The following is a 23,830-nucleotide window of genomic DNA, read 5'->3' as shown; positions in this document are numbered from 1 at the left end:
CGATTGCTCACGCTTGACCAAAAACGAAATCGTGTGAAGTGTTGCAAGGACGGTTTGCAGCTGTTCCAGAAGAATCCGCAGGACTTTAAGCGTCGTTTCGTCACTGTGGATGAAACATGGATACATCACTACACTCCTGAAACCAAAGAACAATCTAAACAATGGGTTACCAAGGGAGAATCTGCGCCAAAAAAGGCGAAGACCGTTCCTTCGGCCGGAAAGATTATGGCGACTGTCTTTTGGGATTCGCAAGGAATAATCCTCATTGACTATCTGGAAAAGGGTAAAACTATTACAGGTGCATATTATTCATCGTTATTGGACCGTTTGAAAACCGAGCTGCAAGAAAAACGCCCACGATTGGCCCACAAAAAAGTCCTTTTCCATCACGACAACGCACCAGCTCACACCTCAGCAGTTGTGGTCGCAAAATTAATGGAAATAGGGTTCCATCTCGTTTCACATCCCCCCTATTCTCCAGACTTGGCTCCCTCGGACTACTATTTGTTCCCCAATATGAAGAAATGGCTGGCGGGAAAAAGATTTTATTCAAACGAGGAGGTGATTGCAGAAACGAATGGCTATTTTTCAGACTTGGACAAATCCTATTATTCGGAAGGGATCAACAAACTAGAGCAGCGTTGGACGAAGTGTATAAGCCTAAAAGGAGACTATGTTGAAAAATAAAAAAGGTTTACCCCAAAAAATTAAGTCGTTTTTATTTTTGCACGGACTTTTCAAACGACTCTCGTAGAGTACTGATCCATCCATTAGTTGTAAGTTTGTATGTAAATAGTTGTATATAGTAGAGGGATGAATGTGTGAAGCGAATGTATTTGTAGGTAAGAATGGAGAGTGAGTGATATTCTAGTGATAAGCACCTAGACGATGCTGGCTGTACGGCGAAAGCCAATGCCAAAAAAAAGCCCCCCAAAAAATATATTTATTTAATTCCAGGCTCCCTCTGGAACTGACAATTAAGCTTGATAATCATTCCCTAATACTAAAGCTCTCCCCCTTACTAAACGTCATTCCTAAGATGATTTCTACAAATTTAAGAGAATAACCCTTCCAGAGGAATTTTTTAGGGACATGGTCAGGAATAACAATTTATGCCAACGTTTCTCTTCTTTCTATTGCCATCTTTATAAATTCTGAGGCCAGTTGTTGACCAGGTCACAGACACACAATAACAATTTAAAAACTGACCCCAATCAGTACCAAAAAAACAGCCAGGACAAGAACCTCTGACGTTAACAATGTCAAAACAGCTTAAAATTACCAATAAGCGTAACGTAAACTATTTTTCCTATCTCTCCAAATTGTAAATCTATTTATGTAAAATATTTTCTACATCCCTGATGATGGCCTAGTCCTAAGATTGATTGTAAGCTTGACTTTAATACAAATAAACAAAATTATGGCACAGAAATTGGCCAAAAATCTTTCTTGTTTATGAATCAAAATAGTCCGCAGATTCTTTTGTTTTATTATGCGAACATTTTTGGGAATCAGTTGTTCCCCCTTTTCAGCACAAATTTTCACTTTGTAAAGGAAAAACATTTATAATACTATAGAATACAATAATAAATACCTTTTTTTTCACAAAGATAGAATATCTCTCAATTCAATATTCTACAGGAAGATTTAGTTTTTAGATTTAGCGAATAATAATGTGTTCCTTTGATCCAAATATACAGGATCCTAACATAAAAAGGTACAAAAATAAAAAGAGAAAACCTGTTACTTTTTCATTCATAAAAACCGGTTACCTTGTTATTTGAAAATTGTAAGCACCAGAGGCTTTTGGTCTACTATTACTAAAGTGCTACGGGAATTATAAAAAATAAAGTAGAGAATAAAAGTAGACTAGTCCCTTTGATGTAGTCGGACAGTAGTTTTTTAGTTAAGGCTGGGAAGATAGTTAAATTGAAAAAAAATAATAATAAATATTTCCTATTTTTACAAGTACTTTGCTATCTCTTGGCCATCAAATATTAAAGGAACCTAACTCATATTTCAAAGTATCGGAAGATCATTTTAAATTTCTATGGCTCTTGAAAATGAATAAGTTATTATGAAGAGAGTGTTCCAAAGGGACGGAAAGAGAGTGAGTCTGATGTAACTTAGACCCAAATATGGCCTCTGAGAATAATAATAATAATCATCATAAATAATAAAGTGCCTTTATTTAAATTTTTACAAAATTACATATTTGTTTGTTTAATTACATAGTAACAGACAAATACTCATGGTCCAAGAACTGTCTGAGGGTTGTCTCTATTTATCTTCACCATTTTACTTGATAAGAGATTACAACGAACAGTTGTAATAAAACAACAACAAAGAAAAAGAAAACGACAAAAGAAGCGTAGTCTCATTACAGACAAAAGCAAAAAAAATGAAGTACATTAAACAAAATATTCTTAACTGTAGTGAACATAATTATATAATAAATCATATTTAATACCACTTAATATTTAACTTATTTACGGAATAGAGATACCTATAGGTACATTTAGGTGATACAGATACAGTTAACAATAGATAAATCAGTGAAATAATTAAATTCCTTCACCAATTCTTATCAATATGCCCATGACGCTTTATAATAGTTCACCAAACTTTTCCAACATTTGCCATTTAAATAGTCCTAAATCTTCAGAACAATCTTTCTTAAAATATACAAATCTAAATTCTCTTAATATTAGGCTGACCGCTATAAAGTGAAATACACTTTCTCCTCTGTATTCTAAATTACACAGAGAACATAACTTCACAACCTTGTTAAATAAGCATTTATTAAGATATAGCGATTCACCGGCTTCTGAGAATATAATTTTTTTAAAAAATTGGCGAATCACAATATAGTCGTCGAATTAGAGTAAATATTAGAGGAATCACCAGAATTGAGTTGAAAAAAAAAGTATGTTCGGGAGGTTCACAGGAGTATGCTCTGGGAAGTCTTAAGATATTGGAGGAGCAATGATTGAGGACCTAAACACGTCATTAGAGATATTGGCTTCCAAAAGACTGTATATGATACCAAGACTTCTACATATGTTGGTTCTTATAGACACTAAATTTATCGGATGTATGGTACAATTGACGAATATAAAAACATTGGAACGCATCTTTTGTATTCTAGTTGACTTGATTGCAGGACTCAAGGGCCACATATCCAAGGGAATAGGGCCCAGTATGAGACTAAAAATGTAGGATAAACCATACACACTAGAAACCCACACTCTACATTGAAGTACCACAAACTGAGAACATTTTAATAATATTTTGCCATCAAAGTATACACGCACAAATATAAAAAACATAAAATTCCCTTTGTTGTTCACCGCTATCCACAGTAATCTATTTTACATGTAAAAAAATGTTTTCAAGATTTTTCTTTTTTATAAAAGGCGAGGCGATTTACTTTTCCAACTCTACAGCACTTACCATTAAAGAAGTACATATTTACAATTCATTACCCCTTTCAGCATGTCACCAATTTAAACCCTTCTACATTCACTCGAATTCAACGTTGTGGGTTTTGTATAAAAGAAGCCGTCGGCTGGTGAAACAGAAGATAAAGGTTAATAATAAAACCAGCCGTTCCAGACCACCACCCGTTTTCCTAGACCAGGCAAAGTGTGGGGGTAATTTTAACTAAAAGGCAAAGTCTCCTGCCTCCCGTTACTGCCCCGCAATAATGGCTATCGATTTCAGTACCAACTTTATTTATAGATATACATTATTTAAAACTTCATCACCTAAAGCCCAACAATAGAAACTAAGCTAAGGCATAAAGTTTATAGAAAATCTACTGTAATATGCAATTTTCATTTTCCTTTTTTTTTTAACTAATGTTTACATCAAATTTTCAAGAAAATTTGGTGTAAACATTATCATGGCTTCCTTTATTCGTTATTTTTGTTTTTAAATCTTTTATTGAAATTCACAACTGCAACAACTGTTGCAACAAGCAAATGCGATATAACGTAACAATGGCATGAATATGGATCGGAGACACTCCATGAACGAGAATGGATGCACTATACTGTTCTTATGAGGAGAGTAGATCGCGGGGCCATCTCTTCAATCTCCTTGGAGGTTTACCTGGTAATGTGGAAGAATATTATTGATCATTAGGCATCTTTGTTGCTCAGGTAAAACATTTTGCACTGTATTCCTTTTAAATGTTTTATTTTCCTCTTTTTAACATTTCGCTGCCGTTTATCCTTTAATAAAAATAATACAAATCTACTAGAATTTTGAACTGATTAATTTGATAATTTCAAATTCTAAGCTAATCAATTTAAATTCAATGATTCCTAGTAATCAGTAATAATATACAGTTGCCATAGTAACGGTAGTTCATTCATCAGCTGATACTAATGTCAGGTTATCCTTGCCAATATGGAAGGACCATTATCAGCTGTTGTGCTGTAACTTACCGTGTGGTCAGAGTTATTTGGGGTGTTCAGTTCGGTGGAGCTCTAAGGTCTTCATTGCAACTTAATAGTGGAGTAACAAGTGCAGGCAGGACAAGAAGTGATTGTATTTCAATGAAAAAGTAAGTCAGCTAAAAGATTTCTTATAAATATGTTTTATTTTTTGTAATAACTTGAGATACCTCGGTGGCATTTAGTGTTTAATCTTATTTTTTGGTTAGCATAAGAAGCTTCTTGCTAAAACATTAACCTTTACAATTAAAGTACATAAGAACATTAAAATTAAAATCTTCAATTCGCATGTTTTACAATTTTTGTATGGTTAACGCTTACTGAATGTTACAAATTCTCTCTTATTCCTAAAACCGCCTTTAAGTCTTCAATACTTTACTAAAGAAAGGATTATTAAACTATTTCTTAACTTTCTAACAAAATATCAACAACAATAAAATGCTTTAAATATGTTCTTTGAAATACATTCAACATTTTCAAACGTCTCTTGCTTTTATGTTCCCTAAGTATGTGTAGTTTCGTATATGTTCTTTTCAAAAGCCTGTCAGTTAACAAAATATAAAAAAGCTATGAGATCAATATCTAAAATATACCAATTATAGGTTTTTTTAAGTAATAATAATAACAGCCCTTATCAGAAATTATAAAGTGTACACCAAAAGAAAAATTAATTCAAATATTAAGTTGCTAACCAACCAAGTACTAAACGAACAGAATTAGCTTAACGTAAATAAATAAATAATTCTTTAAGTGATTTCTTGGACACTAAAAGAAAACAAAAGCCCCTCAAACTGTATTTAGATCATCTTTAGTGTATGTAGATTTAAGCCCAGTTTAGATCGTTTGTCAAGTAGTTTGGCTAGATGTTTTGTAGCGTTGTTTAGTTTCTTGTCTTTTCGAGTCTAGTATGGGGAATTCCATGTCAACCGTTTGTCCTAGGTACAGTTCAAGGAAGCGTAATTAAAAAAAATTAATTTTTTCCCATTATTTAAATCATTATTTAAGAAGAATACAATATTAACATTACCGTCGTTATTTATTTATGTGAATATAATGCGCATAAAAAACTACCAGAAAAATGTTTTAAGAAGTGATGAACATTCGTACAGTTTAAGAAGCAAAAATGACTTACATTTGCCTAGAAGGAGATAGTGTAGGTCTGACAAGGCGCCGGGCATGATGGCAGCCAGGATGTTCAACAAAATTCCTCAATCAATAAGAAATACGTAAAAGAAGGCATTTCAGAAAATTATTAAAGACTTTTTATTGAATAATACATTTTATAAAATAGAAGACTTCTTGAATAATAAGTGGAATGTTACTCACTTCAAAGTTGAGCGAACTGACATTGTTTGACGGATCAGTCAAAAGTTTATTATGATTATTATGACCAGCCTATTGTATGTGAAACATATGTACAGCCAAAATATAATATATTCTATTCTATGTTCGAATTCAATCCTTTAGGGACTGCTGGAAAAATTATTGTAATATCCTAAAGAGCTGTTGCTTCAGTCACATTTTTGGTTACCTGTACACTTTTTCTCATATTTAAACATCTCAGGTGATTTTTTTTTCTTTTTTTTAAAGCACTCGACAGTGAAATCTCGTTACAGATAGCACAATCCATCACTGGACAGTTAAGTGTAGATCGATAAGTGAAAATTAGTGTAAAAAACCCTGGGAAAACTTAATTTTTTTTTTTTCAATTTATTTGCTATTCACAATCTACAAAGAATAGAATTCGTAATAAGTGAATACGATAAATGAAGTCTTCCTGACTGGATCAACTTGAGGAGAGAAGCTGCCCACCGGCAACACTCTCGCTGGCGTTTCTTACATTACTGGAGATTGTCACGAGGCCAACAGCTTTTCAGTCGTTGTGGAGGACGATCTGGAATCGTTGTGGAGGCGAGATTTAGAACAAGAGGATTGGTACAGAATGGAAGAGAGTCAAAGAATTTTCTATACTTAGATTTAGATTCGTCAGTTATGTATGAGATTTTGAGATCGTTATGGAGAGTAGAGTTAGACACATAAAATGGAGAATTTGTAATCTGTCGGAGAATTTTTGATTGGAAGGACTGTATTCTTTGTGAATTGGAATGTTTGGTTGAACCCCACAGCTCAAGTCCGTAAGTCCAGATCGGTTTAAGTACACTGTTATATATTAGTCGTTTATGTTCCAGTGGTAGTTTGGATTGTCTGCCAATTAGTCGTAACAGTAATTTGTTTCGTCGGTTGAGTTCTAGTCTTTTCAGTTTAGTGTGCGGATTCCACGTTAATCTTTTGTCGATGTACATCCCAAGGTAGCGAACTAAATTAGCAGAACGAAGAGGAATTGAGTTAAAATTTAAAGTGGGACAAGAATTACGACACAGAGTAAAAGTTATCTGTTCGCACTTTTGAGTATTGAATTTGACTCTACACTTTTTGGCCCAGGGTTCAAGTTTGTTTAGATGATATTGTAGATGAGAGGAGGCTGAAAAAAAATTAAGACCACTTTATTCAGTTTTAAAGGGACATTTTCTGTTGACGGATTTATTCGAAAAGCTTATTGTAAAATCCTATGTGCTACATAATACATTTTTTTTTTAATTCTGTATTTTGATGTTGACCAAAAATCTGACACTTCCAACATTTGTGCTGGATATCACGTGTCTTTCTCGACACTTCACGATGAAGACCATTGGATCACACTGTGTGAGTTCAATTCTTAGTCTTATTAATTATAATCGATTCAAATGCTATTTTTTAAATCGATAAAAAGTAATTTGATTAAAACTAAATGAATTTTAAATAAAATGGAATTAAATTCAATTTAAATTTACTAATTAAATGTAAATTTAATTTAGCACTGTTACCATAATAATCAATAATTAACGTTAATTAAAGTTGTACAATTAGTAGTGTAAAGCATTAATTTAACCCATTCGCTTTTATTGTATTGAACAAAATGCGAATCATTGGATGACAGTAGAACTGTTTTAATGTTTTTTATTGAAGTTTCTCAATTAAAGATTTGATTGGCCGTAGGCAGAGCCACCGTGCCCTGGGCAACATCATCGTGAAATGAAGTCATCTCCTGTATCTTGTCTCTCAATTCTAAGATTAAGATTAGAAAACGGGACGGGACCTATGCACCACGGCACCGCAACCAAAAGAGGCTTATTGTGCCCTCAGTATCTGGAACTAGTAGGCGAAACCTCTCCCTTCTAAAGAGGTTGAGGACTTTCCCTGCTAGTTCTTTTTGCGCTACTATTCGCTTTGGTCTCAACGTTCCTATAGGTTTCATAGCGCAACCGCTTGCTCTTGCCTCTCAATTCTATAACATCATTGCTTAAAATATAGACGATCATTTCGTTACAATCCACCCCTTCATCATATCCCTCAAGTTCTGCAAAACATTTTTATGTCCTACCCAAAAAAAAAACTCGCTTAAATTTCATCATACAAAAATTGTACGAAACAAAATAGGATCCTGTTCCATGACACAGTTAACCCGATAGAGGGACATAAAATTCGCAATTCGCTAGGAGTGAGAGAGAAAGTGAGTAGGATTTGTTTTATTTTATAACCTAAAAGTATTTTCCTTTCTAGTACGTGTACAGGCAGGATGATTGGTCCCTATATCAGGTTAACCACCACAATATGTCAATCAAAATGACAGATGTCTTGAATATGAACTGAAATTGATCAGACATTTGGGGTATACGTACTTTCCTTTTTATCCAATCTACAACATCCTCATTCTAGTCCATTCCTATTTTGTGATCTTAAATAATTAATAATAAAAAGAAGTAAGATTAAAATTCCTAATTCTTTTTAAAAAACTTTTTTTGGGTTTAGCAAATTTACGGGCAAACTCAAGCTTACTTTACTCTAGACTTTATGGTTACCTAAATCAATCGTAGTCATTTAAGGGAGGTACAGTAGATCATTTTAGTGGCGTTAAACTCACTCCAAAATAAGAATTGTAAGACTCGTTTATTCCTCTTACCAAATGCTACACCCCAACTCGACTGCTTTAATAATAATAATAATAATAATAAAAGTATTATTAAAGCTATTTGACCTTTTAAGGTAACTATTGATTATATTATCGCATGTCACGAACATAACAAAAAACAAAACTCCATTGAAATCAATACTAATATCCGTTCAGTCCCCGAAGAGAGTTTTCAATTTGAAATTTGTTCGCGCCATCTTGCCTGTAGGTCATCTCCGCTGCAACAGGTAGCAGAACTATACAAAAAGAAGGAGAGAGAGCTCCTACCCCAAGCGTCGAACGTGTAAGTTAGTCCGAGATTATAGCCAAGTCAAGAGAATCAAGTTGAACGAATAACTGAACATACCGTGCATAAAGTAGAAAACAGTAAGTACACAGCAGCTATATTTCTTGATTTAGCTGATATATCTGACAAGTTGGACTGCTGTACAAAATTAGGTACACTTACACCATTAATTACAAATATTCTAATCATACGGTTTTTTTTAAAAAAACCTAAATTTTGTTGGTAAGATTACTAAATTTTAATTTAATAATTATATTTTATTTTCTAGATTATGTATGAAAATAAATAAATAAAAAAAACAGCTGGAATCAGCTGTTCAGATAACCTTCACTTATCAGCTGATCAGCCTGGCCAGTTACCGTCGGCCATCTTTAACTCGTTCGTGGTGTCTCTTCATTAACGCGATGTTTTAAGTGAATATTAGTGCTTGTTAAAGTGAAGTTCGGTTTTATAAACTGAGTTTAAGTTATACTTAGTGCGTGATATACAGTTTTAGGGTAAATAATGTGGTGAAATATTTTAAAAAGTGTCAAGTGCTATTGGACTGGTGATCTACTGAGATGCTGATGTTCTTGGATATTCCTTAAACAAGGTAAGACTTTATTATCAATTATTTAATAATATTTTGATTATTCTTGCATGAAAACAGCATGTTATCATTTACTTGTTACTTACAAATAAATATTGCTTCGTCTTGACTATGCTCAGTGTTGGCTAATTCTTTAATTTTAATCACTACAAAAAGTATTTAAATTGATCTCTAAACCTTTTTGATGAATTCTTTGATCTTTTCTTCTTAATCGACTATGAGTTCAAAATTAGTATTCTTGGTTTACACTGGGTCAAAAAAGTCTGTGAACACTTCCCTAAATTTTATTACTATTATCTTAGTAGAAACTTCTTTTTTCTCAAATGAAATTATACTATTCGGTAGAGAGAAACCTGGGTTGTCTATTTTATATAAAATCGTTAAACAAAACAACACCACACACGAAGGCAAAAAGTGTCTGTGAACACTATGAACATAATATTCTTACACATTGTACATGTATTATAAATTTTAAAAACTTGTCGGACCTTCTTTGTTTCTAATCACTTCCATCAAGCGAGCTTTCATCGATCCTACTAATTTTGTAGACGTCAATGTTAGAATTTTATCCCATTCTTCTAAAATAGCGTTCTTGAATTGTTCAGGTTTCTTATTTCTCTTTTATTTATTTGGCGACTGATTTCATCCGACAAGTGTTCGAGGAGTGTTTAAGCACCGGGTTGTATTATGTTGTTGTATTCTTAAGTTTTTAGTGCGGTATGTTCTTTTCCTACCTATGCTAACGACATCAACTATTTTTTAATAGTTTCTATCTTATGTAAATGTATCTCATCCCTATTTCACGCATACTTTTTCTTTCATTTCGCAACTACACAGTAAGTTCAACATCGGTCTAGGATCTTCCATATTAGTGGTTAAATAATACTAATTAGATTATTATTCTCTATACTGACTGTTATGATTTCTACAAGTCAATAGGGTTCTTTGGAACTATATTCAACTGTTTTTCAGTTTGTTACCTAAGTAAAAATTTCGATTTGTTCACATTTATACGGTTGTTCACAGATTCCTTTTGCATTCGTGTGTGGTGTTGTTTTGTTTAACGTTTCATTATGATATTCCTGTTGAAAAAAAAAATAAAAGATTTTATATAAAATAGACAATCCTGTGTTCTCTCTACCGAATAGTATAATTTCATTTGAGAAAAAAAAAGTTTCTACTAAGATAAAAGTAATAAAATTTAGGTAAGTGTTCACAGACTTGTTTGGCCCAGTGTACCTTTTTGGTACCAGGAATTGATTTCTAAAGATTCCTTTTCTCACGTGTCTTGATTTTAATTAGTTCCTTTTATAGGACTCTAAGTAGAATATTTAAATCCAAACTCAGAAACTCCACATCATAACTCGCCCCTTATTAATTAGATCCTTGGGGTAGATTCAGTAATAAATAATTGATACCTACTTTAACATTCGTTAAGAACGAATGAATTCCCCTTCCGGTTAATGGTCAGACGGTTTTTCTATTTGGTAAGAAAATTCATTTGCTTTAAGAAAATGAATTCGTTTATGAAATGTTCCTACTCCCAATGCTAAAAAATTTTGTTTTAAATGTTTTATTAGCCATTTATTCCATTATATAAGGAAACGAACTTGAAAAGGAAATAAATTAGAGTTGACGAGGATAAGATAATTTGAATGTAATGTGTACCTGAAATATAAATAAATAATTACATGCATAACGTGCAAATATTACTTCATTTAAAAACAAAAAAAATGCCAGCTCATGCTTAAAACATCAAGTTTACCAAGAAAAATGTATTAGTGAAAGGACGGGAGCAATTTATAGAAATGCTCAAGATTTCAGTTTACTCAATATTTTTTTTCAATGAAGTAACTTAATCAGTAGGTGTAGGGAAATAACCAGTAAGAACGAAGTATTAGTTCATTATAGCTTTTATTATAACTTTTTTTAACTACAATAATTATAATTAATTATAATACGTTCTACAGTTTAAGAAGTTAACAAAATTTAAGAATAATCATTTGTAATTTGAATTACATAAGTAAATATATTATTTCAGGCTGCTGGTTTTAGAGGTGCTCGTGTTGATAGCAACTATCTCTTTCATTGCAACACTTTGCACAGCATTGATTTCTGGATGGGAATTAACTCTACTTCTGTTGATGGCAATACCTGTAAAGATAATTGGACAAAGGTTAGTGAAATTTTATTTTTAAAATCAGTTTTTAAAAAAAATTCTCTTAAACGTTTGTAATCTCCTTTTCAAATTTGCACAGTGAGATAAAAATCAAGCATGATCAGGTCTCTTTACATTTGTTTTCTTTATTTTTCCATTTTATTTATATTTTCCATATATCTTAGTAAGAACAGATCAATTGAAAATGCATCACTTATTAGGAAATGCTTCATTTTCCAAAAAATAAAATAAAATAACGAAAACAAGAAGAAACAGAGACTGAAAAAGAAATAGAAATTATTACAAACATTAGATAAAGTAAAAAGCTGAACATTTTATTATACTTATATAATTTATTCAAATATTTCATATAACAGTGCAACAAAATTTTTGGTTTAGGTATCAAGAGGACTAGTGTTAATTTGAGATGTACAGGTGAACAAGAACGGATCCTCCTCAAGACGTTGCACTGAATATTTACTTCCACCTTTCACGTAAGTCCTTTAAAATTATTTTGCATGTTGCATGTAATCAGCTAAACTGGCTACGTGGCTAACTGGTTGAGCTGATTATCTAGTTAACCGGTTAAACTGGCTGACTGGTTAAAATGGTTAATTGGTTGAACTGGGTAACTGGTTGAGCTGATTAACTAGGTAACCGGTTAAACTGGCTGACTGGTTAAACTGGTTAATTGGTTGAACTGGGTAACTGGTTGAGCTGATTAACTAGGTAACCGGTTAAACTGGCAGACCGGTGTAACTGGTTAACTAGTTGATCGGTTGAATTGGGTAACTGGTTGAGCTGATTAACTAGGTAACCGGTTAAACTGGCTGACTGGTTAAACTGGTTAATTGGTTGAACTGGGTAACTGGTTGAGCTGATTAACTAGGTAACCGGTTAAACTGGCTGACTGGTTAAACTGGTTAACTAGTTAATCGGTTGAACTGGGTAACTGGTTGAGCTGATTATCTAGTTAACCGGTTAAACTGGCTGACTGGTTAACTAGTTAATTGGTTGAACTGGGTAACTGGTTGAGCTGATTATCTAGTTAACCGGTTAAAATGGCTGACTGGTTAAACTGGTTAACTGGTTAATCGGTTGAACTGGGTAAACTGGTTGAGCTGATAAACTAGTTAACCGGTTAAACTGGCTCACTGGTTAACTAGTTAATCGGTTGAACTGGATAACTGATTGAGCTGATTAACTAGGTAACCGGTTAAACTGGATGACTGGTTTAACAGGTTAACTAGTTAATCGGCTGAACTGCGTAACCGGTTTAGCTGATTAATAGTAAGTCGGTGTGGTTAAGTTAGGTTAGGTTAACCTAGCCTAAGTTAACCAAAGTATAAGGGGGGATTAGGTTAAGTTACCTTAGATGAACTTAACATAACCTAACCTACCCTAGCTTAATTAATCTAGACTTAACTTAACCTAACCTACCCTAGCCTAATTAATCTAGTCTAACTTAAACCTAACCTACCCTAGCCTAACCTATCCAGTTATAAACTGGTTAACAAAGCAGCCGGCCAGTTTTGCCGATTAACTAATGGACCAGTTAAACTAGCCAGCCAGTAAAACAAATTACCTAGTTAACCAATTTAAATAATGGAACCAGTTTGCCAGGTTAACCGATAAACTAGTTAACCAGTTTAACCGATTAACTAGTTAACCAGTATAATCTATCAACTAGTTAACTGGTTTAATCGGCTAATGGGTTTAACTAGTCGACCTGATTAACTAGTTAATCGATTAAACTAGTTGAACTAGCTTACTGGTTTAACTAGTTAATCGGTTAAATAGGCTAACTGGTTAAGGATATAAATGGGTAGGAAATTAATCGGTTAAACTTGTTAACTGTTCATCGGTCAAACTAGCCAACTGGTTAACTGGCTAAACTTGGTAAACTAATTCAAATGGTTACCTTTGTCATTTCGTTTCACCTTACAACTTATTTTCTTCATTTGTCCAGTTATTCTCTTACCAATCCACTTACCTCTCTAACATAGAAGGATAAGCGGAGGATCAAGAAGTGGACAGTTAAAAGAATCAATCAATTGATAGGTGAAAAAAATTAATTGATAAATATCAAAGGTAACCAGTGGAACTAGTTTAACCAGTTTAGCCAGTTAACCAGTTGCTAGTATGACCGATAACAGTTCACAAGTTTAACCGATTAACTAGTTATACCTTAACCAGTTAGCCAGTTTAACCGATAAACTTGTTCATGCAGTTAGCTAGTTAAACTAGTTTAACCGGTTACTAGTTAACCAGGTTGACTGTTAACCCATTAGATTAATTAAATCTGATAACTGCGCTAAACAAGTTATACTGTTTAAATAGTTAATTGGGTAAACTGTATCAGTTTATAGGTTAACCTTGCTAACAGGTTCAGTTAATTAAATTGGTTAGCTAGGTAATCTCTTTTACTGGTAACAGACTAGTTTATCTAGTCAACTAGTTAATCGGCTAGTTACTTTGTTAACCAGTTTAACTGTTTAAGTACTTAATCGGTTGAACGGTTTAACATGCTAACTAGTTTAGTTATTTTGTTAAACTGGTTAATCTGGTCCAACTGGCTACCTTTGCCATTTATCCAATTATTTCTCTTCACCTATCATTTATTTTCTTCATCTCTCAACTTATTGCATTTATCTATCCACTTAGCGATCTACCTACCAGCCTATATAAGTAATATAAGTGGATAGGCAAAACAATAAGTGGATAAATGAAGAAAATAAGTTATATGGAGAAGAAAATAAGTTGATAGGCGAAGCGAAGTGACAATGGTAACCAATTAAACTAGATTAACCAGTTCAACCGATTAACTAGTAACAAGTTTAAGTGATTAACCAGTCAACCAGTAAAACCAGTTTAACCGATTAATCAGTGCCAACCGTTAAAACCGATTAAGTAGTTAGTTTAACCAGTTCACCGAGCATAACTGTTTTAACTGGTTACACTGGTGTAACTGTTTTAACTAGTTAACTAGTAAAAGCAGTCAGCCAATGTAACCGATTAGATTCTTTAATCAGTGTACCAGTACAGTGTACAAACAAGTACAACCAGTTTAACTTGTGTAACAGTTAGCTAGCTTAACTGGTTAAATGATAAACCAATTATATTACTTTAGATACTTTATCATACCTGTAACAGTGCATAATAGGCCAATTGTGCTCTTCTGTTTCAAGGCATTAGTTGGATCCAGTTCTACATCAGTATCGGACCCTGATCCATGCTCGGTGTCTTGTCTTCAGGAACATTGGGAATAATCAAACAACATTAAATTAGTTTGAATTGTATTAACTATTATATAAGAAAAATGATAATCTAAAACTAATTGTAATTTATTGTAGTTGAAAAAGTGATAATAAAAGCCATAATGAACTAATACTTCGTTCTTACTGTTTGTTTCCCTACACCTACTGATCAAGTTACTTCATTGAAAAAATAATAAAATATTGAGTAAACTGAAATCTTGAGCAATTCTATAAATTGCTCCCATCCTTTCACTAATACATTTTTCTTGGCAAACTTGATGTTTCAAGCATGAGCTGGAATTTTTTTTTTTAAATGAAGTAATATTTGCACGTTATGCATGTAATTATTTATTTATATTTCAGGTACTCATTACATTCAAATTATTTTTTCTGTGACAACTCAAGCTTTAGTGCTAGTAATATTTTTACCGAACAGAAAAACCGTCTGATATTCACCGAAAGGGGAAGAAGACCTTCGTTTGTTCTTAACGAAAGTTGAAGTAGGTATCAATTATTTATTTCTGAATCTACCCCAAGGATCTAATTAATAAGGGGCGAGTTATGATGTGGAGTTTCGGAGTTTGGACTTAAATATTCTACTTAGAGTCCTACAAAAGGACCTAATTAAAATCAAGACACGAGAAAAGGATTTCTTTAGAAATCAATTCCAAAAAACAACAGGTACACTGGGCCAAAAAAGTCTGTGAACACTTACCTAAATTTTATTACTTTTATCTTATATTAGAAACTTCTTTTTTTCTCTCAAATGAAATTATACTATTCGATAGAGAGAACACAGGATTGTCTATTTTATATAAAATCTTTTATTTTTTTTTTCTACAGGAATATCATAATGAAACGTTAAACAAAACAACACCACACACGAATGCAAAAGGAGTCTGTGAACAACCGTATAAATGTGAACAAATCGAAATTTTTACTTAGATAACAAACAGAAAAACAGTTGAATATAGTTCCAAAGAACCTTATTGAATTGTAGAAATCATAACAGTCAGTATAGAGAATAATAATCTAATTAGTATTACTTAACCACTAATGTGGAAGATCCTAGACCGATTGTTGAATTTATTGTGTAGTTGCGAAATGAAAGAAAAAGTATGCGCGAAATAGGGAAGATAGTTAAAGAAAAACCCCCCACGGAGCATAATATAATTAATAAGTTCAAAAAATACGGAAGTGTGACTAGTAGGCCATGCAGTGCACAGCCACCAAAACTTAATTCCTTTAATAAACGGTAAATTCTGAAGACTATTCGAGAAGAACCGAAGTCAAGTGCTCAAAAGAATATTAAGATACAATTTACAAGTGAAAGTTCAATGAAATTGGGTTTAGAAGGAACGTTTGTCTTCCAACAAGAAAACGACCCGAAATATACCGCACTAATAACTTGGGAATGGCTTTTATATAATACAACCGGGCGCCTAAACACATTAGTTTCTTAAAGTTTGTTAACTTCTTAAATTGTAGATCGTATTATAATAATTTAATCTTAAATAAAAATATAAATTTTCAAAGAATGTAATTAACTCTGTTTACTTCTTTTTCCCCTAAATTTACAGTAACCTAACTTACGATACCCCAAGGTATCCCAAAATTGTGTATGTTTTTATGTCAGCTGATTCTCAGTTATCGATGGTAAATAAATAAATGCATTTACCATATTAAATCTATAATAATTGAATCCATATCAGCTAAATTAAAAACATTCAAGCATATTGGACATAGATAAAGAGTTACGAATACAATTAACAGGATGCTGGGAGACTACATAGTACACCATTAATAAAATCTAGTTAGGATAACCTGACGAGTTATACCTTTATTTAAGATAGAAACTACTAAAAAAATTGATGTCGTTAGCATAGGTAAGAAAAGAACATATCGCACTAAAAACTTAAGAATACAACAACATAATACAACCCGGCGCTTAAACACTCCTCGAACACTTGTCGGATGAAATCAGTCGCCAAATAAATAAAAGAGAAATAAGAAACCTGAACAATTCAAGAACGCTATTTTAGAAGAATGGGATAAAATTCCAACGTTGAAGACTACAAAATTAGTAGGATCGATGAAAGCTCGCTTGTTGGAAGTGATTAGAAACAAAGAAGGTTCGACAAGATTTTAAAATTTATAATACATGTACAATGTGTAAGAATAATTTATTATGTTCATATTGTTCACAGACTCTTTTTGCATTCGTGTGTGGTGTTGTTTGGTTTAACGTTTCATTAAGAAATTCCAGTTGAAGAAAATTAAAGATTAAATAGAAAATAGACAACCCTGGTTTCTCTCTACCGAATAGTATAATTTCATTTGAGAAAAAAAGAAGTTTCTACTAAGATAAAAGTAATAAAATTTAGGTAAGTGTTCAGAGACTTTTTTTTGGCCCAGTGTAAACCAAGAATACTAATTTAGAACTACTGGCGATTAAAAAGAAAAGATCAAAGAATTGATCAAAAAGGTTTAGAGATCAATTTAAATACTTTTTGTAGTGATCAAAATTAAAGAATTAACATAGTCAAGACGAAGTAATAATATTTATATTTAAGTAATAATTAAATGATAACATGCTGTTTTCATGCATGAATAATAAAAATATAATTTAATAATTGATAATAAAGTCTTACCTTGTTTAAAGAATATCCAAGAACATCAGCATCTCTATAGATCACCAGTCCAATAGCACTTGACACTTTTTAAAATAATTCACAACACTATTTACACTAAAACTGTATATCACGCACTAAGTATAACTTAAACTCAATTTGTAAACCCGAACTTCACTTTAACACGCACTAATATTCACTTAAAAAATCACGTTAATGAAGAGACACCACGAACGAGTCAAAGATGGCCGACGGTAACTGGCCAGGCTGGTCAGCTGATAAGTGAAGGTTATCTGAACAGCTGATTCCAGCTGGTTTTTTTATTTATTTATTTTCATACATAATCTAGAAAATAAAAAATAATTAATAAATTAAAATTTTAATAATCTTACCAACAAAAGTTAGGTTTTTTAAAAAAAGACCGTATAATTAGAATATTTGTAATTAATGGTGTAAGTGTACCTAATTTTGTACAGCAGTCCAACGTGTCAAAATTGTTAGGTATATCAGCTAAATAAAAAAAAAAATATAGCTGCTGTGTACTTACTGTTTTCTACTTTATTCATGATATGTTCAGTCATTCGTTCAACTTGATGTTATTGATAAATACTTTGACCTGAACCCAAAGTAGTGAGGTGGTATTTTGTGAGTCGGTTATGCAATAGTTGTTAGCAGAAAAATTAGTTCGACCGTAATCATTTAAATTAATAAATAAGTTAGTAAATCCGATCTAATATTGGTGTAGATGTCCATATTATATTCTGACATGAAAAGATGAAGGTCCACTCTTGGTATTAACAGAAGAAACTGCAATAGGATGAAAAAATAATTGCCATTTCAGCCGTGATACATTTATTCCGCCGAGCTTTCGACCTAGGGACTAGGTCGTCTTCAGGGCTAGTTTAGAAAGTAATACTTTTACATTTCAGGGTTAGTGTGTCTTCTGTCTTGTCTGTTCATGGACTGAGTGAACAGACAAGTCAGAAGACACACTAACCCTGTAATGTAAAATATTACTTTGTAAACTAGCCCTGAAGACGATCTAGTCCCTAGGTCGAAAGCTCGGCGGAATAAATAAATGTATCACGGCTGAAATGGCAATTATTTTTTTCATCCTATTGAAACTATGAATCAGTCACTAAAAATAATGAACAGCAAAAGAAACAATTTTTCTCTTTCTTAATGAACTAGTACGATTTCATAGAGTTCTATTCTTAGACGCTTTCAGCAAACTTAAGAAAAAACAAACAGTAAGTTCCTGAAATTTTTGAAAATGTTCCAAGTTTCTGACGCTATTTACGAAACCACGAACAAGCCTCAAACTGGATCTGTATAAATGATAAGGAAAGAAAAAGTACAGCGCCAGTAAATTAATAATTAGATTATTTAGCTAATAGCTCGATGTTAGCTATTTGAAAACAGTATAACAATTTCAGAAAAATAATAAAATTCAAATCTTTTTAAGATCTTACAGTTTTGGGATCACTTCTACAGCCTCTTTAGTACATAATATTATGATTCAAGAAAACTGATTTAAAACAGTCAATTGGATATGCTACTATTAAGTTGTTTATGGTAATTGAAAATGAACACATTTCTCAATGAAAGAAAAGAGAACATACCCGAAATCATACAAAATTAAAAAATAAAATAAATTTATAATTACAATTAACAAAAACACGGAATTAATGCCTGGAATATGGAAATAAGAACACTAGTACTGGATAGCTTATGGTATTTCAAGTAAAGAAATAGTATTTCAACTAACTTGAGCTGGTTTACTAACTCTTATCTCCAAACGTACGAAATACCAGTCACAGCAAATATTGCAGCTACAACTATCAACATAAAATTCATCTACGTCTCTAGCACAGCAAAGATAGATAGATAGATAGATAGATAGATAAAGTCTTTTATTTAAATATGTACATAAATTTCAAAATTAACAGATCAACTTATTCAATAATTATCAAATAAAGGACATACGCTTGGTACAAAACCATCAGCGGGGGTGCTAGCTAGCAAATACAAAATAAATGTTCTTTAATAATATACAATTCCCAATAAAGGACAAATAATAAATAAATAATATATAAATATACATAATATATCAATAATAAATCATATATATAAATAAATATTCTTAACTAAATAAGTATGGAAAACATTGTATACGAGTAAATAATATGTATTTTAGTAAATCGATAATAAACTAAAAGAAATACTTTTTATATTAAATAAAATAAATTCTTTATTTTACACTAATCGATTAATTATGTATCTTTTCATATCGTAAGATCCAAGCACGCTTGGTGTAATTCAATAAAGAAATCCAATCACCATTTAGATACTGTATTAATTCTTGTTGGGACAATATAATCTTATTTAAAAACTTCAATCGGAGATCCCTATAAGCAGGGCAAATACAAATGAAGTGAATGATATTTTCTATTTCTTCCCTACTGCATAGCGAACAGACTTGTGATTCATTACTATTGTATCTTTTATAATTTAGATTCAATAGTTCTCCTCTTATTTTAATTATCCAACTAATATTGTCAGTTGTATATTTATCGCAGAAATAGAATGATTCATCACCGAAACTGAAATTTAGATATTTATAAATTATACTAAACTGAGAATTTTGTGCTCTAATTATGCATGCTTCTATATGATTTCTGTGAATTTGTTCTCTTAATAAATTTAACTCCTTTTTACAATCATCTACATTATCAAAATTGATTTTTATTATTGAGCCATTTTCAGAATTTACATTACAAAGATCCTTATACCAATAAATTTGTCTTTTAATTGTCTCTAATGCTACTATCTTAGGGTACCTATAATTTGGCATACTTAGTACTTTTATAATGTAATTATGATGTAACTGCAATGTATGGATGTACAATGGAGGCATATTTGTTTCCAAGGTGATAATGTAATTTGGGGTGTTCCTAGGCAATCTTAATAACTTTTTAATAAAGTACGTGAATAACTGTTCTCCTTGCCTATAAGACTTTCCACCCCAAACTTGCGCGCCATAGCACATGATTGCACGAGAAACAGCGTTGAACATTTCTAACTTGGCCGAAACAGGAATTTTGCTATTTGCTATAAATGATTTCCAAACGGAATTTAGACCTATTTTTGCCTTTAATAATTTATCATTTAAATGTTTATTTAAATTTAACTGAGGAGTTATGCGCAATCCAAGATATTTGTAACAATTAACTATTTCTATATTTTCATTACCTAAAGACCAACGCTCTTTATTAGACGGTCTTCCGCCGTTTCGACATACCATTACTTTTGATTTATTTGTGTTAATCTTTAGGTTCCATTTGAGGCAATACTTTTCTAAAACATGAATATTATATTGTAACTCAACAGGATCCAATGCAATCACCGCTATGTCGTCAGCAAAGGCTAACAATTTAATTTTATTTCGGTTAATATTAATTCCTCCTATAAGATCATCTTCAATATCATTAATAAAGAGGGTAAACAATAAAGGGCTCAACAATGCCCCCTGTTTTACACCCATTGTTGTCTCAAATTTATCAGAATATTCATTTCTATACCATACCATTGCTTCTGTATTCTCGAAAAGTTCCTTTATAATACGCACTATTTTTGTAGAAATTCCGATTTCTTGTAATTTATAGATTAGAGCGTGACGATCCACTCGATCAAAAGCCGCAGAGAGGTCTACGAAAAATATATAAACTTTCTGTCTTTTTTCCGCCAACTTAATATTTATAATATTTGATAAGGTAAATAGATTATCGACAGTGGAATACCCTGGTCTAAAACCTGCTTGAAATTCACTCAGAATGTCATTATCCTGCACCCACTGCGTCAATCTTCGCAATAATAAACCTGAAAAAATTTTCCCAATGGTATTTTCAAATGAACAGACAAGTCAGAAGACACACTAACCCTGTAATGTAAAATATTACTTTGTAAACTAGCCCTGAAGACGATCTAGTCCCTAGGTCGAAAGCTCGGCGGAATAAATAAATGTATCACGGCTGAAATGGCAATTATTTTTTTCATCCTATTGAAACTATGAATCAGTCACTAAAAATAATGAACAGCAAAAGAAACAATTTTTCTCTTTCTTAATGAACTAGTACGATTTCATAGAGTTCTATTCTTAGACGCTTTCAGCAAACTTAAGAAAAAACAAACAGTAAGTTCCTGAAATTTTTGAAAATGTTCCAAGTTTCTGACGCTATTTACGAAACCACGAACAAGCCTCAAACTGGATCTGTATAAATGATAAGGAAAGAAAAAGTACAGCGCCAGTAAATTAATAATTAGATTATTTAGCTAATAGCTCGATGTTAGCTATTTGAAAACAGTATAACAATTTCAGAAAAATAATAAAATTCAAATCTTTTTAAGATCTTACAGTTTTGGGATCACTTCTACAGCCTCTTTAGTACATAATATTATGATTCAAGAAAACTGATTTAAAACAGTCAATTGGATATGCTACTATTAAGTTGTTTATGGTAATTGAAAATGAACACATTTCTCAATGAAAGAAAAGAGAACATACCCGAAATCATACAAAATTAAAAAATAAAATAAATTTATAATTACAATTAACAAAAACACGGAATTAATGCCTGGAATATGGAAATAAGAACACTAGTACTGGATAGCTTATGGTATTTCAAGTAAAGAAATAGTATTTCAACTAACTTGAGCTGGTTTACTAACTCTTATCTCCAAACGTACGAAATACCAGTCACAGCAAATATTGCAGCTACAACTATCAACATAAAATTCATCTACGTCTCTAGCACAGCAAAGACAAGTCACTGTTAAGCATATGTTGTATAACCTAAGAGAACCTTAAAAGCATTAGTACTTATCCCTGGCGATGAATTACTTACTGCTAATTTTGTTGCTGAGGATAAGAATGGACCGATACAGAAAATGAAAAATAATCTCCTGAGTTTAGATATTGATAGAGCTGCGAACTCTGGTTATTTCTCAACATACAGAAATATTTGTTACTTCGCTTAGTTAGAACCTCAATATTACTTCACATTAATTGTTAATATTAATGTATTACAGATGACTAGCCAATTAAGAATAGCAAATAATAATGTAGTCAGATTATTAATAAATGGTGATAAATATTACTTTTATAAGGAAGAGGTCTGTAAATTGTGCAAACATTTAATATTAAATTGTGTGGAAGATCTCTTATTGGAATGCTCTATTTATTCCAGCTTTACATCTATATTTTTAAAACAATATATTGCATCTGACGGAGAGCACATCAATCCTCGTTTATATTTAATTTTTCGGTAGTGTTGATAAAAGTAAATGTTTATTTTTACCTATTAGAGATCTGTAGACTGTCTACAGAATTAAGATGAAAAATAACATTGTCAATGTTAATAATTAATTATTAACTTCTGTCTCCATTCCTTAGTAGTTTTCTTTTCTTTTTTGGGAAATATGTGAAATTTGGAGAGTTAAGTTTCAAATTATTTTTCTTACATGCTCTTTATTATTTCGTAACTATATAATTATTTTGCAAAGGTTATTACTTTAAACTGTAAAACTGAGAATGTCAACTCTATGCTTATAGATGAATTTCATATAGCAATAAATAAATAAATAATACCTGAGAAATAGTATTCCAACTTACGTATCTAGGTTTACTAACTCATCTCCAAACGTACGAAATACCAGTTACAGCAAATATTGCAGCCATAACAACTCCTATCATCGTCAAATTCATCTACATCTCTCGCACAGCAAAGACAAGTCACTGATAAGCATATGTTGTATAACCTAAGAGAACCTTCCTTGTTCCACAAGCACCATAATCAGGTAACAGGTGTAACTAAATATATTTGAATTCGAATTAAAAATGCTACAACAAATGAATAATTTAATTATTTTCAAAAGGAGATATATATATATATATATTTATTTTGAGAAAATAAAATCTTTCATTTTGAAGTTATTTAAATCTAGTTATTGAATAATAGAATAAACTTTATAAAAATAGAAGTTTTCAATTTCTAGACTGTTATTGCTAACAATCTAGCTAGACCACTATTGAAATAATCTTTTTTAGATAGCAGGATTCGAGATAAAATGAAAGATATTAGGAAAACGAATCTTCAGTAAGCAAGAGATTATTCTTGTACACTGCTATTACTAATGCTAAGAAGTGGCCATAACTCATGTATTTAAAATGAATTTTACCTGAGACGAGAAAAGAAGAACTATCGTTACTAACCTGTTTGATTCTTTGCTTAGAGATACGAGGTCTTTAGCATGTAGAGAGATCAGAATAGATATAAGAGGAAACAACTTAAAGGGAAATTCTAGACCTTTAAAAGAAAAGGTTGACCTACAAGGTGATGACACAGTCAAGACTTTTGTTAGCAGCGACAAGCTGATTAAAAC

The 23,830-nt window shown here is 31.9% G+C and overlaps 1 protein-coding gene and 2 long non-coding RNA genes across 4 annotated transcripts in view; 1 reads left to right on the top strand and 2 right to left on the bottom strand.

Annotated features, from left to right (window-relative positions):
- Tmtc2 (Transmembrane O-mannosyltransferase targeting cadherins 2) overlaps positions 1–23,830 on the bottom strand; it is a 549,780-nt gene that overhangs the window by 122,355 nt on the left and 403,595 nt on the right. The window lies entirely within an intron of this gene.
- Positions 8,763–14,870, top strand: LOC141456973 (uncharacterized). Its single transcript, XR_012460140.1, has 4 exons — positions 8,763–9,347; positions 11,386–11,520; positions 11,902–11,996; positions 14,691–14,870. It is a non-coding gene; the product is annotated as an uncharacterized lncRNA (long non-coding RNA).
- Positions 11,363–23,281, bottom strand: LOC141456971 (uncharacterized). Its single transcript, XR_012460137.1, has 4 exons — positions 23,061–23,281; positions 17,411–17,734; positions 14,647–14,750; positions 11,363–11,498 (listed from the first exon to the last, which is right to left on the bottom strand). It is a non-coding gene; the product is annotated as an uncharacterized lncRNA (long non-coding RNA).

The sequence above is a fragment of the Rhodnius prolixus genome, unplaced genomic scaffold, assembly GCF_049639745.1.
Source record: "Rhodnius prolixus isolate KJV_2025 unplaced genomic scaffold, Rpr scaffold_10, whole genome shotgun sequence".
Taxonomy (NCBI): Eukaryota; Metazoa; Arthropoda; class Insecta; order Hemiptera; family Reduviidae; genus Rhodnius; species Rhodnius prolixus.
Note: the sequence above shows the minus strand (reverse complement) of the source record. Positions and strands in the feature narration are given on the sequence as shown.